The sequence below is a fragment of the Vespa velutina genome, chromosome 6, assembly GCF_912470025.1.
Source record: "Vespa velutina chromosome 6, iVesVel2.1, whole genome shotgun sequence".
Lineage (NCBI taxonomy): Eukaryota > Metazoa > Arthropoda > Insecta > Hymenoptera > Vespidae > Vespa > Vespa velutina.
In genome coordinates this window covers 8940339-8952891 of record NC_062193.1, presented here as the reverse complement: position 1 = coordinate 8952891, position 12553 = coordinate 8940339, and the positions used below count along the sequence as shown (strand labels likewise).

The 12553-nt window shown below is 40.6% G+C and overlaps 1 protein-coding gene across 7 annotated transcripts in view; it reads left to right on the top strand.

The window, feature by feature from the left end:
• The window catches only part of LOC124950180 (TBC1 domain family member 14-like), a 113552-nt gene that overhangs the window by 61115 nt on the left and 39884 nt on the right, over window positions 1–12553 (top strand). For all 7 annotated transcript variants that reach the window (XM_047496563.1, XM_047496561.1, XM_047496559.1 and 4 more), the window contains one exon: window positions 6334–6472. The gene's annotated coding sequence lies outside the window, so the exon portion shown is untranslated. The remainder of the gene's footprint in view (window positions 1–6333; window positions 6473–12553) is intronic.

Below are 12553 nucleotides of genomic sequence, written 5' to 3'. Positions count from 1 at the left end.
CCAGCTGATCGATTATGGCCGTCCGACGGCTTTGAGTAATGCTCGCTGCTTACCTTCGCCGCAAGTGCTCTCTTTTATTCGTCGGATCTCGTCCAAGAAGATGCCGTCCTCTCCCCTCGCATCTCCTTCTCTTTTCAGAACAAAAAAATCATCCTCGTGCCATCAAAAATTTCGACAATATTTCTCGATAAATTCCATTCATTTATTATTTCAAATTTTTCTTCCTCCCCCGAGTAAACTTTTTTTTCGATTTCATCGAATCATCGATAATCTTTGAATATTTCGGTTGTTATGGAAAAAAAAAAAAAAAAGAAAGAAAGAAACGTGGAAAAAGGGAAGAAAGATATCTTATGGAGGAAGAATTTTCGTCAAAGGGAAATTACATATTGCGCCTTGTGCAAGATCGCACGCTCGAGTTAGAGTTTAATTAATGCACCAACAAAAATTCCCGCTTGTCCGAGCGTTCGTACTAATAGTCACTCGTGTATATGCATACAAGCGTAGGTACACGAGCTTGTATGTATCGTCTTATGTGCCTTCTCTTTCTTATGCGATATTCCTCTTGTACGATATTTCTCTCGTGACGTAAGGGCATAAATATCAAGGGGAAAGGGATGTGTTCGTGACCTAGCGTGCTCGAGCAGGAAGTGCCGTTTTATTAAAATAAAACGGCAAAGAAGGGCAGGTAGAAAAAAGTGTGGATTTATCGAAAGTGTTAGGTAAAAGGAAGAAGGAGAGAGAGAGAGAGAGAGAGAGAGAGAAAGAAAGAAAGATGAATAATCTTATCGTTGTATAGGTTAACAACCGGTAAGGTCGATAAATGAACGATGCACTCTGCCGATGCATAGTGCCGATCGAACAATTAAAAATTCAACGACCGATCGAATGATTTTCTAATACTTTCCAGCTCTCTCTATCTATCTCTCTCTCTCTCTCTCTCTCTTCTCTTTCTCTCTGTGTGCGAACAACAAACGATTCGTCGAATTTCATTCGGTTTGAAAACGTTCGGAAAATCGAACGCGATCGAAATTTGTGCGCGATGGAATAACGTTAAACGCATAGAGGGGTCGAGGGAAAAAAATCGAAAGAGAGAGAGAGAAAGAGAGAGAGGGAGAGAGAGGGGGGGGGGAGAATCGTTGAAAAATCGTTTTATTTGAAAATGCAACTCGTTGGGAGATCGAAGCGCGTTCGTTTTTATATTTCGATTTCGGTCGCGTTCCGTTCGACGGCATCGTGCAATCAGTATTTCAATATGTTCCACGATTGCGTTGTAAACGTTCGGCGATGCTTTCGTAAAAATTCTTCAAATGCCACGACCGGCCGCTTTTTAACTGCACCCGTAATATTCACTTTTCTTTCCAATTAAAAATCTTGTTGATCGCTTGCGAACGATTCGAACGGACGCGCCTCGATCGTCTTTTCGTATATTCGACTCTACGTAATGTTCGTTCTTTTTTGCATCTTTTTTTCTTTTTTTTTTGTCCCCCCCTCCGAAAAAGCTAATGACAACGATAAAGTCTATGAATTTGCTCGATGAAAAAGTTTGCTCTATCCTGTCCCATATTCGCGACTAAATTTTATTCTACGATGAGAACGCAGAACGCGTTGTGCACGCGTTGACACGCACAAATGCACACGAGTATTCGTAGTAACATGGATTAGTGCGATCTCAAACAGCGACAGACAGACAGAGAGAGAGAGAGAGAGAGAGAGAGGAGGGAGGGAAGGGGAGGAATAGCGCAAAGGGAGTTTCGTATATCCGGCAGCGCGTTTCTAATTCCAATGCAGTTCCGAGCCGGCGATATCGTCAAACAATTACAAATGTAACAGGATTGGCAACGGTGCGTCCATGCTCGCGCGTCATCATATTGGCCGTGATTACGCGTCCGCAATGGGAACTAACGTGGGCGTACGCTTTCGCTCACGCCGTACCTTCTAATCTGATTACTTATTAGTTTGTGTTAGAATCGAAATAGGCCAGTTCTCCGTTTTCCCTGAATCGTTGATGAGAGATGAGAGATGAGAAATGAGAATTTTGTCGTTGTAATCTGCATTGTTTGCCAAAGCATTTTCCAAATAATCATCGGGAATTTTCCCAGCAGGATGAAAAAATTATCATCCTCGTAGAGTACGATGATCAATTAAAATGTTCTTTTGAATTTTCGACCCTCGTATTTATCGTCATCGAGACGCACGTGCTTATTGCATATGTGTACGTTGGAATCCTTCTTCCTTCCAAATCGATCACGTAATTACGCTTCGTCGAACGGACACCCGGATGTACCAGACGTTACGCTCGGAGATTCTAATCTGATTAGCGATTAGTTAGAGTTCGAATTATAACGTTAAAGCCCTGGAAAGCTTTACCATACGAAGAGCAAATAGCGTAATAACGTCATTAAATTATTGAAATATTTTGGTGCACGTACATATATCAAAACTAGAAAAATATAGACGGTAATTTATTTATAATATCTGAACATTCGTAACGATCGTACGTGATGTTGCCGTAAATACGTTTCATTTCATTTCGTTCCGTATCTGGAATATCTGAAATATTTATCCTTAAAATCCTACGATCATATTTCCGGTTCTTTCATCTAGTAGTTAATTAATATTGGCATTTTAAAAGTGACATCTTTCATAAATTTCGAAAGCTCATGGAGATATAATGAGCTTATTAACGAAAAGTCTAGAATGAATTCCTTTTGGAATTCGTTTCGTCGTTCGATGCTTTTGTCCTTTTCCTTTCTTGGAGAAAGAAATAATAATAGAGATATTAAATCGCGATTGAGATATTAGATCGCGATCGATAATTTTCGTTCGGCCGATTAATTCTCGATTCGAGGAAAAATCGTGGAAATAACGATAAAAGAATCGAACTTGGCGACAATCGAGCTCGTTTATCGTTAAACAATTCGTTTTCTTTCTACGCGATTGATTTTTTTCATCTTCTATTTTCGTTAAAGTCTCGTTAAATTCCTCACGGTCCTTTACGATGCCCACGAATAGATCTCGAATGAAGAGAAGGTAAAAGAGGACGGTCACGCGCGAACGCGTGGAATTTAAAATGGTCCCCATCTCGTATAATATTCCCGTGGACCAGTTTTCTTTCTCGAGGAAATCTCGAGCGAAGAAGGAGCATCGAAGGGAGAGGGAGAGAGAGAGAGAGAGAGAGAGAGAGAAACAGAGAGAAATAGGAGCTAGGGGAATGAAAAAGACGAAGGCAGATAGGTATATAGCTTCTTCGCGTATGGTAGGCAGTAGAGATAGATGAAGAAAGGAGAAAGAAGATAAAGAGAGAGAGAGAGAGAGAGAGAAAGTAGTTAAATATAAAGGAGAGAAAGAGAAAGAGAAGGAGAAGAGTGAGCGCGAATTAGCGAACGTCGGCCCTCGGATTCCCGTCGTGATAGCGCGATGCATACGTAATGCGTTTCACGGCAGGCTGCCTTTGCGACCTCTCTCTTTCTCTCTTTCTCCCCTCTTTCTCTCTCTCTCTCTCTCTCTCTCTCTCTCTCTTCCTCTTCACTCTCTTCCATTCTTCAACAACAAGGATCTCTTTTTGCGGCGGCCGTCATAAGTCCGTTCTCGTCCTTTCGAGACCCTTGAGCGCTTTCAGCGTGATGCATCCAACGAGAAGGTGTTAGTAAGAGGAGAAGAGAGAGAGAGATCCTTTTTCGCGAGAGTCGCGGGGGTGGGCGAAAGAAAGAGAGAAAAGAAAGAGCTCTTGGTTTATTCTCGCGTCGTACTTGGTTAACGGCGGCCGTAAGGATGAGAGGACCGACTCCCAAAGATTCCGCCATTGTCCGACGCCTCATCTTCTTTCTTCCTCCTGAAAAAAGGACCTCTTGGCACCTGCACCGACGCCCTCGAGATGCACCACTTCTTCTCTTTCCCTCTCTGCTTCTTCTTTTTCTTCTTATTCCTCTTACTTCTTCTTTCTCTTCTTCTTCTTTTTTTCCTCTTCTTCTTCTTCTTCTTCTTCTTCCTCTTCGATCTTTTACTCTTTACTTTTTTTTTCTTCTCTTTTTTTTCCACTCCTTCTCGATCTCATATAAATATAATATCATCGAAATCATTTTTATACGTCGTTCACGTGAAATGCAATTCCGTATCCCATAGTTAAATTTATATTTTATTTATTCATAGAAAAATTGCATTTATTTTCATTCGAATATCTTTTATAGTATTATTTCATGTATATCTATATATATATATATATATATATATATAGATACGTGTATAATGGACGTTCGTCTATGGACGTAAAAGTGCAGAAAAACCATGAAAATCTCGTTTGATAACGCGCGGTTATTTAAAAGTGGAACGGAAACACGTAGTGTTATTATCTAACATCTTTATGTCCCCTAAATCATCTACTCCTATCGGCGTTTTTTTTTTCTTTCTTTCTTTCTTTTTTTTTTTGTAATTTTTCCTAATAGCTCGTTTCCATATCTCATTGCGTAATACACGTTTTGTCAGATTCGTCGATGATGTGTTCTTTCTTTTTTCTTTCTTTTTTTTCAGAAGTCATATTTATCATAAGGATCCGTAAAGATCATAATTATTGTAGAGCTAAAATTTGCGACAATATTTGCCTCGGAAATTTTCTTTATTATAGCGAAAAAAAAAAGTCACGAATGCATTTGTGTCGTATTTTAACTACGTTGATTATTCGTCACGTCTCGTTATAGTTATAGTTGTAACGTAGTAGAGTTGAACGAGGCTAGACACGGATCGCCGGTTGCAGCTGTTTCGTATCGTTCGCATGTGCAAGCACGTTTCCATGACGAAAACGGCGCCGAGCATCGACCGCCCTCGCGATCTCCTCGCCTACGTTCTCGTGCTCGTTTAATACCTCTTCCTTGATTTCAAGAGCTACCGAAACGAATTTCACTGTATCGAGGAGAGAGACAGAGAGAGAGAGAGAGAGAGAGAGAGAGAGAGAGAGAGAGAGAGGGAAAGAGAGATAAATAAGGAAAGGATAAAATAAACGTAATGATGTCCAAGCGATCGTTGGATAATAGCCGATCTGTGAGAAATGAGTAATAACGTATAAAATTTATGGCAATGAAAGAGAGAAAGAAGGAAATAGAAAGATAGTTCGTATTTCAATACGGCACAGAGAAATGTAAAGTTTTATTAACGTCATTTCGTTTCCATGCTAGTTTAAAACTCATTATGGCAAATTAAGTGGCACTTTCATTCTCTCTCTCTCTCTCTCTCTCTCTCTCTCTCTCTCCCTTTTCCTTTTTCTTTTATCTTTACCACGAGCAAAATTATACAGCAATCGTATTAAATCAAAGTTTACCGCTTGTAATCAATCATGTAGGTAGAAATATATATATCTATGTTTAGGTAGCATGTGGTTTAGTTCAATGAGAAATACCGAAAATCGACGGGGTCGCACGCAAAGTCGCGAGCGAGATTCCTCCTTTGCCTCTCTCTCGTCTGACGACGAGCGGAAAGCTTCGAGGATCCAATTTTCTCTTCCGACGCTTTGCACCCTTTGCTATCGCGTGTCGTATCGCAATTTCGCGTTAACGCGTTAATACGTTATTAACGATCGAGCCACGATGCGATGGTTAGAACGCCATGGCTAAAAGCTTCGAAATATGTGTTTGGCTTCCTAGTTTCTGAGGAGGATCGAGTTAAGTTCTACCTACGAGAAAGATTATGTCTTACGTATGCTCGACGTAATTTAATTCTTTTAACAATAAATTTGAATTTACACTAACTAGTATTATACAGAAACAAATATTGTCTATATATGTATATATATACATATATTATTATTATTATTATTACAAGAAAGTAACGTCGAACATTTTAAATAGGAGATAATAAAGGACAATGAAATGAAATATATTAGTTAAAAGGTTGACGCTTGGAATCTTTTAGCTCGCATTTTGAATATATAAATATAACTTATCCGTATGGCAATCGGTGTTAATGACATCGTTAAGATGCTAGAGAACACTCCGGTTTAATAACGGTCCATAACTCTCTCTCGGTAAACACGGTGTGTACTTGAAACGAAGCATATGGTGTAACACCTCGGCTACATCTTATTACTGGTGTAAAAAGCGACGGGAGCTTAAGCCGACGCATATGGGAGCATCGCTATTTTATTGGTTTATCTTTTTTCTTTTTCCTTCTTTTTTTTCTTCTACTTTTTCTTCTTCTTCTTCTTTTAAAGCCCTAACAGAAGGGAAGATCCTAATAATAAATTTTAAACTTATTTATACTGTATATATATATATATATACACTTAATTTTATTTTATTTCTATGCGCATGAAACCGCTAATCGTAAATTATTTTTTGATTTCAGATTATCGGCTTACCTGTTCCAACATAATCGATTCCAGTGTACGTACACAGGGAACTTCGCCATAATCACTTATTATAAATCGAGTTGAACGCGTTCACGTTCATCCAGCTGCATTTGTCGGTGATTTCATTTGAACAAGGTAACCCGATGTTTGTTCGAGGAAAGTTCTAATCCCGGAAGCGAGTGCATCGGAAATGTTGAGACTCATAACAGAAACTAAATTATGACTTCGACTTTATCTTATCGATAAAGTAAACCTTCTTAACGAATCTCTTAGCAACGGCTGGGTCGTTTGTTCGTTCGATCGTTTTTTTTTGATCGATCGTTTTTTTTTGTTCGTTCGTTCGTTCGTTCGTTCGTTCGTTCGTTCGTTTCGTTAACGACAATCCTTGGCGAAAATGATTAATTTATTTGTTAGAATCGTGATTCGTTTTACGAAGTAGTAAAAGAATTCTATCGCCACCTGGGCAAATTGTAATCGAGAACGCTCTCTCACGCGAAATTCTCCAAGAGACAAAGAAATATAAACGAGTTACGAAGGTAATGCCTTTGACTATCGATACGCAAAATGAGATTGGCCGAGAGTATTTTTGCGAGGAATAAGAAAACTAGGAAGCCTGTCTTGTTTCGTTTCTTAAGAGAAAAAGGTAGGGGAAGCAGGCAGACGTAAACATAGAATAAGTGAAATTCACGCTTCAGAGAAAATGAGAGAAAGAGAGAGAGAGAGAGAGGGAGAAAGAAAAAGAAAAAAAAAGTCTTTCTCTTCATTTTTCTATGACGCACAATTTTGCCTCGTTCGTGTCTTTTTCGTGTAAAGTCGTCGATATATCCGGTATTAGGACTGTTTTGATGTTTCTCTTATAAACCTGACCGCGTTGTCTAGTCGCATCTTCGTTGAAGCAGAGAAGATAGAACGAACGAGAAAGAAAGAGATAGAGAGCTAGATCTTTATCGACTTTTTCTCGTCATTGCATCGTCGTTTCGATAAAGATAAAGAAAAGAAAAGAGAGAGAGAGAGAGAGAGAGAGAGAGAAATAAAGGAAAAATTCTACTACAAAATCCTGAATAATGTAGCGCTTCGTGAACTTGGAAATGGCCGAGAACGTACGAAGCTTCTGGATAATGTTGCGAATAGCTTTTCGGAGAGAGAGAGAGAGAGAGAGAGAGAGAGAGAGAGAGAGGGAGAGAGAGAGAAACGAGTTTAAATCGGCAGCGTTGAGCCAAGGCTCCGATCCGAGCACGTCTTTCTTTTTCTTTTCTTTTTTCTCCATTTCGTTGTCTTTCAGCCTTTCTTTAGATAAGGACACGTTCTCGCATCGCGTACTTCCGATCGTTACGTCGATTTTTATCGACGTCTTCGGGCGTGACGAGGCGGAAGAGATAAAAAGAAAGAGAGAGAGAGAGAGAGAGAGAGAGAGAGAGGGAGAAAGGGAGAGAGAGATGAAAATAAAGAAATAGATGTACAGACGTTCGACATTATTTCAGCATTGAAAAGAGAATCTTTCACGGAAGTCCCCACGAAGACATTGTAACTCGATTTGTCCGTCACTATTCGTTCTAGTTTACGAAAAAGAATCTATATAGATTATTCAGTTTAACATGAAAATAGAAAAGGAGAGAGAGAGAGAGAGAGAGAGAGAGCGTTATCGTCAATGGAGGATAATAAATTAGATGGTATAATTAGTACGAAACGATTCGAATCTGGAGCGACGACAATAATAGGGGGAGTGCTAAAAAGCAAACACCGTAGACGTCCTGCTACTATGCATTTATGTAGGTTACGCGTGATTTACGTTTACCGCAGTTACGTTATCACGGATATCGAAGTTCCGGCCGCTTAATGAAATTATCATCGATGTTTATACGGCACAGTACACACGCTTTGCGGTTGGCCCTCCTAACATTTGCGTTGTTTCCATCTAAATGACATTTCGATTAAGCCGATCTGTTGTAAGCACCTGACGGCGACATTCATAAAATCATGATTGTTCATTTTTATTTTATTCATTTTTTCTTTCCCCTATACTTTTGCTTTCTTTTTTCTTTTCTTTTCTTTTCTTCCTCCCCCTCCCCCATATCATCCCTCCCACGTTAATCCTTTAGTCCCTTCTTAAAGTCGAAATCAAAGGAGATCATATACTTCGCGGAGGTCCGAGGAAAAGCAGCCGGGAAAACCGGTCACGGTTACGGCCGAGGATTATCATGTCGAGAGGAGGAGGAGGAGAAGGAGGATGATGAGGAGCGTGGAGGTTAAGGGAGGCAGGTGGTAGGGAGGGTGGGAGGGAGGGAGGGAAGGACTCGAAACGAGGTAAAAATTGATTCGGCAGGTGAAACCTCCGGCTCTGTTCTCTGTTGATTTAAGCAACGTACCGGCTGTGCCGTGCTCTATAATCATGCCGAGCACTCCGTTATTACTCCGCCGCCAGTGCCTATCTTCTCTCTCAGCCTCTTCTTCCGTCCTCGTTCTCTCTTTCTCTCACTCTTTTTGCTTTTTCCTTCTTTTTCCTTCTCGTTCCTTCTCTCCATCCACGTCTTCGTCTCTTTCTCGATGCGATTCCCTCCCAGGAACGACTCTCTCTCTCTCTCTCTCTCTCTCTTTCTCTCACGCGCGAGCGCGCGCACACACACACATATTCACTCCATCTTTTTTTCTCATCTCTCGCTATCTCGCTCGCACTCCTTTGTTTCTCAACGGATCTTCCTTCTCTCTTTCTCCCCTTCGTCTTCTTTTTCTTCCGGCCTCTCTCTTTATCTATCCAACATTCTATCTCTCTCGTTCACTCAGTCACTCACTCACTCACTCTTTCACAGTCACTCTTTCGGTTCTCGAGAGACTCTTTCGTTCGACTCCACGCTGCATCCTCGGTAACGAGGATAACGAGGATCGACTCTAAAACCGCAAATAATAAATGCTTTTCTGTGGCCCGTAACGTCGTAAAATTCGAAGCGTGATCTTCTTGCACTGCCGGAGAGAAATCGGTGCGAGCGAGAAGAGAACAGAGAGTATATGTGTCTATGCGTGTGTGTGTGTGTGTGTGTGTGTGTGTGTGTGTGTTTGTGTATGAGAGAGAGAGAGAGAAAGAGAAAAGAATTCCGGCAATCGAACCGAAGGAATTCCAAACGCGAAGAAGGAAGGTTCCACCAAGTAGGTCCAAGTCGTAGCGAAAATTAGTAAGAAACGAAAGCTCTCATTGTTTTCTCTTCCCTTCTTAAGGAGTTTGCTCGATGTCTTTTCGATCGTTTGTTCGTTCAAGCATCTTGGAAAAGTAGAAATGACTAGAAGAGAAAAAGTGAAAGAAAGGGAGAGAGAGAGAGAGAGAGGAAGGAAGGAAGGAAGGAAGAGAGGATGGCCGATTGTTTCCGGTTATTCTTGGATTCCTTTGTGATTCGTCTCTTCTCGAATCGTTTCCTCCTATTTTCTGGATGGAATAAGTAGCTATCGAAAAATGTTTCCAAGATGAAAGCAACCCTTCTAGTAGTAGATGGTAACCCTTCTCGCAAGAAAATAATAAATATCGTTGATTTCCGAAGAAATTCGACAAATTTCACGGGAACATGGTAACCCTTTACGGCAGTTTTAATAAATTCGAAAGGAAAGTAGTACCTACGTAGATTTACTCGAAGAATGACTAGATGTTCGTAGCACGAATAGGCCCGAGTGGATACATCCATGTATGTAAATATATATATATATATATATATATATATATGTATATACGATAAAATGGCTCGTGCGGACTCGTCTCTCGAAACGAGCGGGAATTTCGAATACACGCCTCCTTTCAACGAGTGGAAAAAGAAAGTGGTGAAGAGGAGGAGGAGGGGGAGAATGGAGAAAGAGGATGTAAGAAACGGAAAGCGATACCGTAGAGACAAAACGATCGTCCACCCACGACTTAAACATTAACCCTCCTCCCAGCGACACGCACTAACATAGACACGGGCGCGCGCGTGTTCGAGCAAGTAAATTGTAGTCGCCGATGTCCGCCCCATCGTTGCGCGTGCGTATAACTTCCTTTTATTTATACCATTTTGAACCGTTTCACCAACGTCTAACGCCTCCTCCTCGGCTTGTCAAGCCTGGGACATCGTGTCATTTTTTATTTCTTTAAAGTCGCCTTCAGAGAGTAAACGAGCGAGCGAGAGAGAGAGAGAGAGAGAGAGAGAGAGAGAGAAACAAAGGAATACGCTGCTCTCTCTCTCTCTCTCTCTCTCTCCACCTTCTCTCGCTCTTCTCATTCCTGTCGTTGACTATGTTTATTCAAATGAGAGACTTGTAATTCGGCAATTCACTGGGCCCCAACGACTCACCACCGTGCAGTGTCTAAAATCGAATGACGTTTCGTGTTATGCGCCAAGAAATTCCATTCGAAAATTCCATCCTTTTCTCTCTCTCTCTCTCTCTCTCTTTCACACACATCCTTTTCTCTTCTGTACTCCCTCGCATCTCTTCCTTCTTCTTATTCGTTTTCATCCTCTCTCAAAAAATTCTCGACGATTTTCGAAAAGACCCAATGTCGCACGTAAATTTATCGACTCGTTTCTTCACCTGTACGCAAAGCCTGTTTTCCATCTTAGCTTCGCTTATTTCAATCCAACCGAGCGAGATACTTGAACGAGCCTGGTTCGTCGAATTCTTACCATTCGCTTCGTCCTTTTATTGTTCCTTGAAAAGCGAATAATCCGTGAGATTGGTAATCGCATTATGCGGTTTCATCTTTCGAAAGTGCTCTAAAGCGTTTCTGAAACGGTCCGATTATGGATGGATGGTCGTAAGTTTTCCTTAGAGTTTCATTCGGCGAAACTCTTTACGAATGTTTCCAAAGAAGATCCGTTAGAACTTTTATCGTCGTAATCGTTGCGCAATCCAATATTTCCGATAAAGCGTATCGTCGAAAAATGTTTTTGAAAATTTACCACTTGACTCGTGCACGCGCGTCTCTTTCGCGTGTCGTATCGTATCGTATCATAGTATCGTGTCGTGTTGTTCGTTCGTTCGTTCGTTCGTTCGTTCGTTCGTTCGTTCGTGTATCCACATACGTACATAACGTCATACATTGAACGATACAAACAGCTGCTGTTCATCCTCGAAAGAGAATCTATATTCGGTGCTCCAAATGAAATCCGAAACGCGAAGGTGCCACAGAACTTGGCCGGCTTTCAATTCAAACGGTGTCATCGTCAATATCACGCGACTCTTGTGATACAAAGAGAGAGAGAGAGAGAGAGAGAGAGAGAGAAAATCCACGAGAGAAAAAGAGAAAATCCTGGAGAAACTTAAACGAGCATTAATTACCGAACACCGAGGTTACGACGACCTTTTAAACGTGAAATTCCTTTTAATAAAATCAGTTCTCATCTTGACTGAAGATACTGAATATATCCCGGAAGATATCGTTGTACTATGAAAAAAAAAAAGAAAAGAAAAGAAAAGAAAAGAAAAGAAAAGAAAAGGAAAGAAAAGAAGTGCGCGTTCGCCGTCTAAGAAACGATGTATCCGTCGTATTTTACTTTTACAGCGGGTAAACGCCCTCCTCGTTCTTGTTCGCGAGGTAGGAAGGACGTAGCTCTAGCTTTTGTATTTTAAGAATTTTGTTATTGGGCTCGTTCCAATACCGACGAGCGTACAAAATATAGGTGCACGTAGCGTAGACGGAACTATCATTGTGCTCAAAGGCAAGAGAATCATAAATTATTGGTGCATGAAGTGCCGGGGTTAAGCGTTTGCCTTAGTTGTCGTTGTCTTCGTCGTCCTTGTTGTCATAGTATTGGTAATAGTAATAGTAGCAGTAGTAGTAATAGTAATAGTAGTGGTTGCGGTTGCTTGCCAAGCGATCTTGCCAAGTGCAAGATTTAAAACAAACTTGACAAATGTTTATTATACAACGTAAGTTTTCGATAACGCTCGTTCGCAAGTGAGAATTGGAAAAGTTCCTTTGTTATCGTTTTAATCCATTGGCCAACGTATGTGTATATACGCTGATATAATCGGAGTTCTCCTTATTCTTATATTTTTCCATATCCATAGGTAATAGGGATACGTAAGCAAAGAACATTTATATTATATCATTCCGTTAAGTAGAACGTTTTGGCAGCTTCGTGAAATATTAATATCTCGACTGTATACATATTAAGTGCGTATCCAAACTATATGAATATTCATGTTGAAACATAATATTCCCGGTGGATACGTGGGAAACGGATGATTGATTTGTTGAAT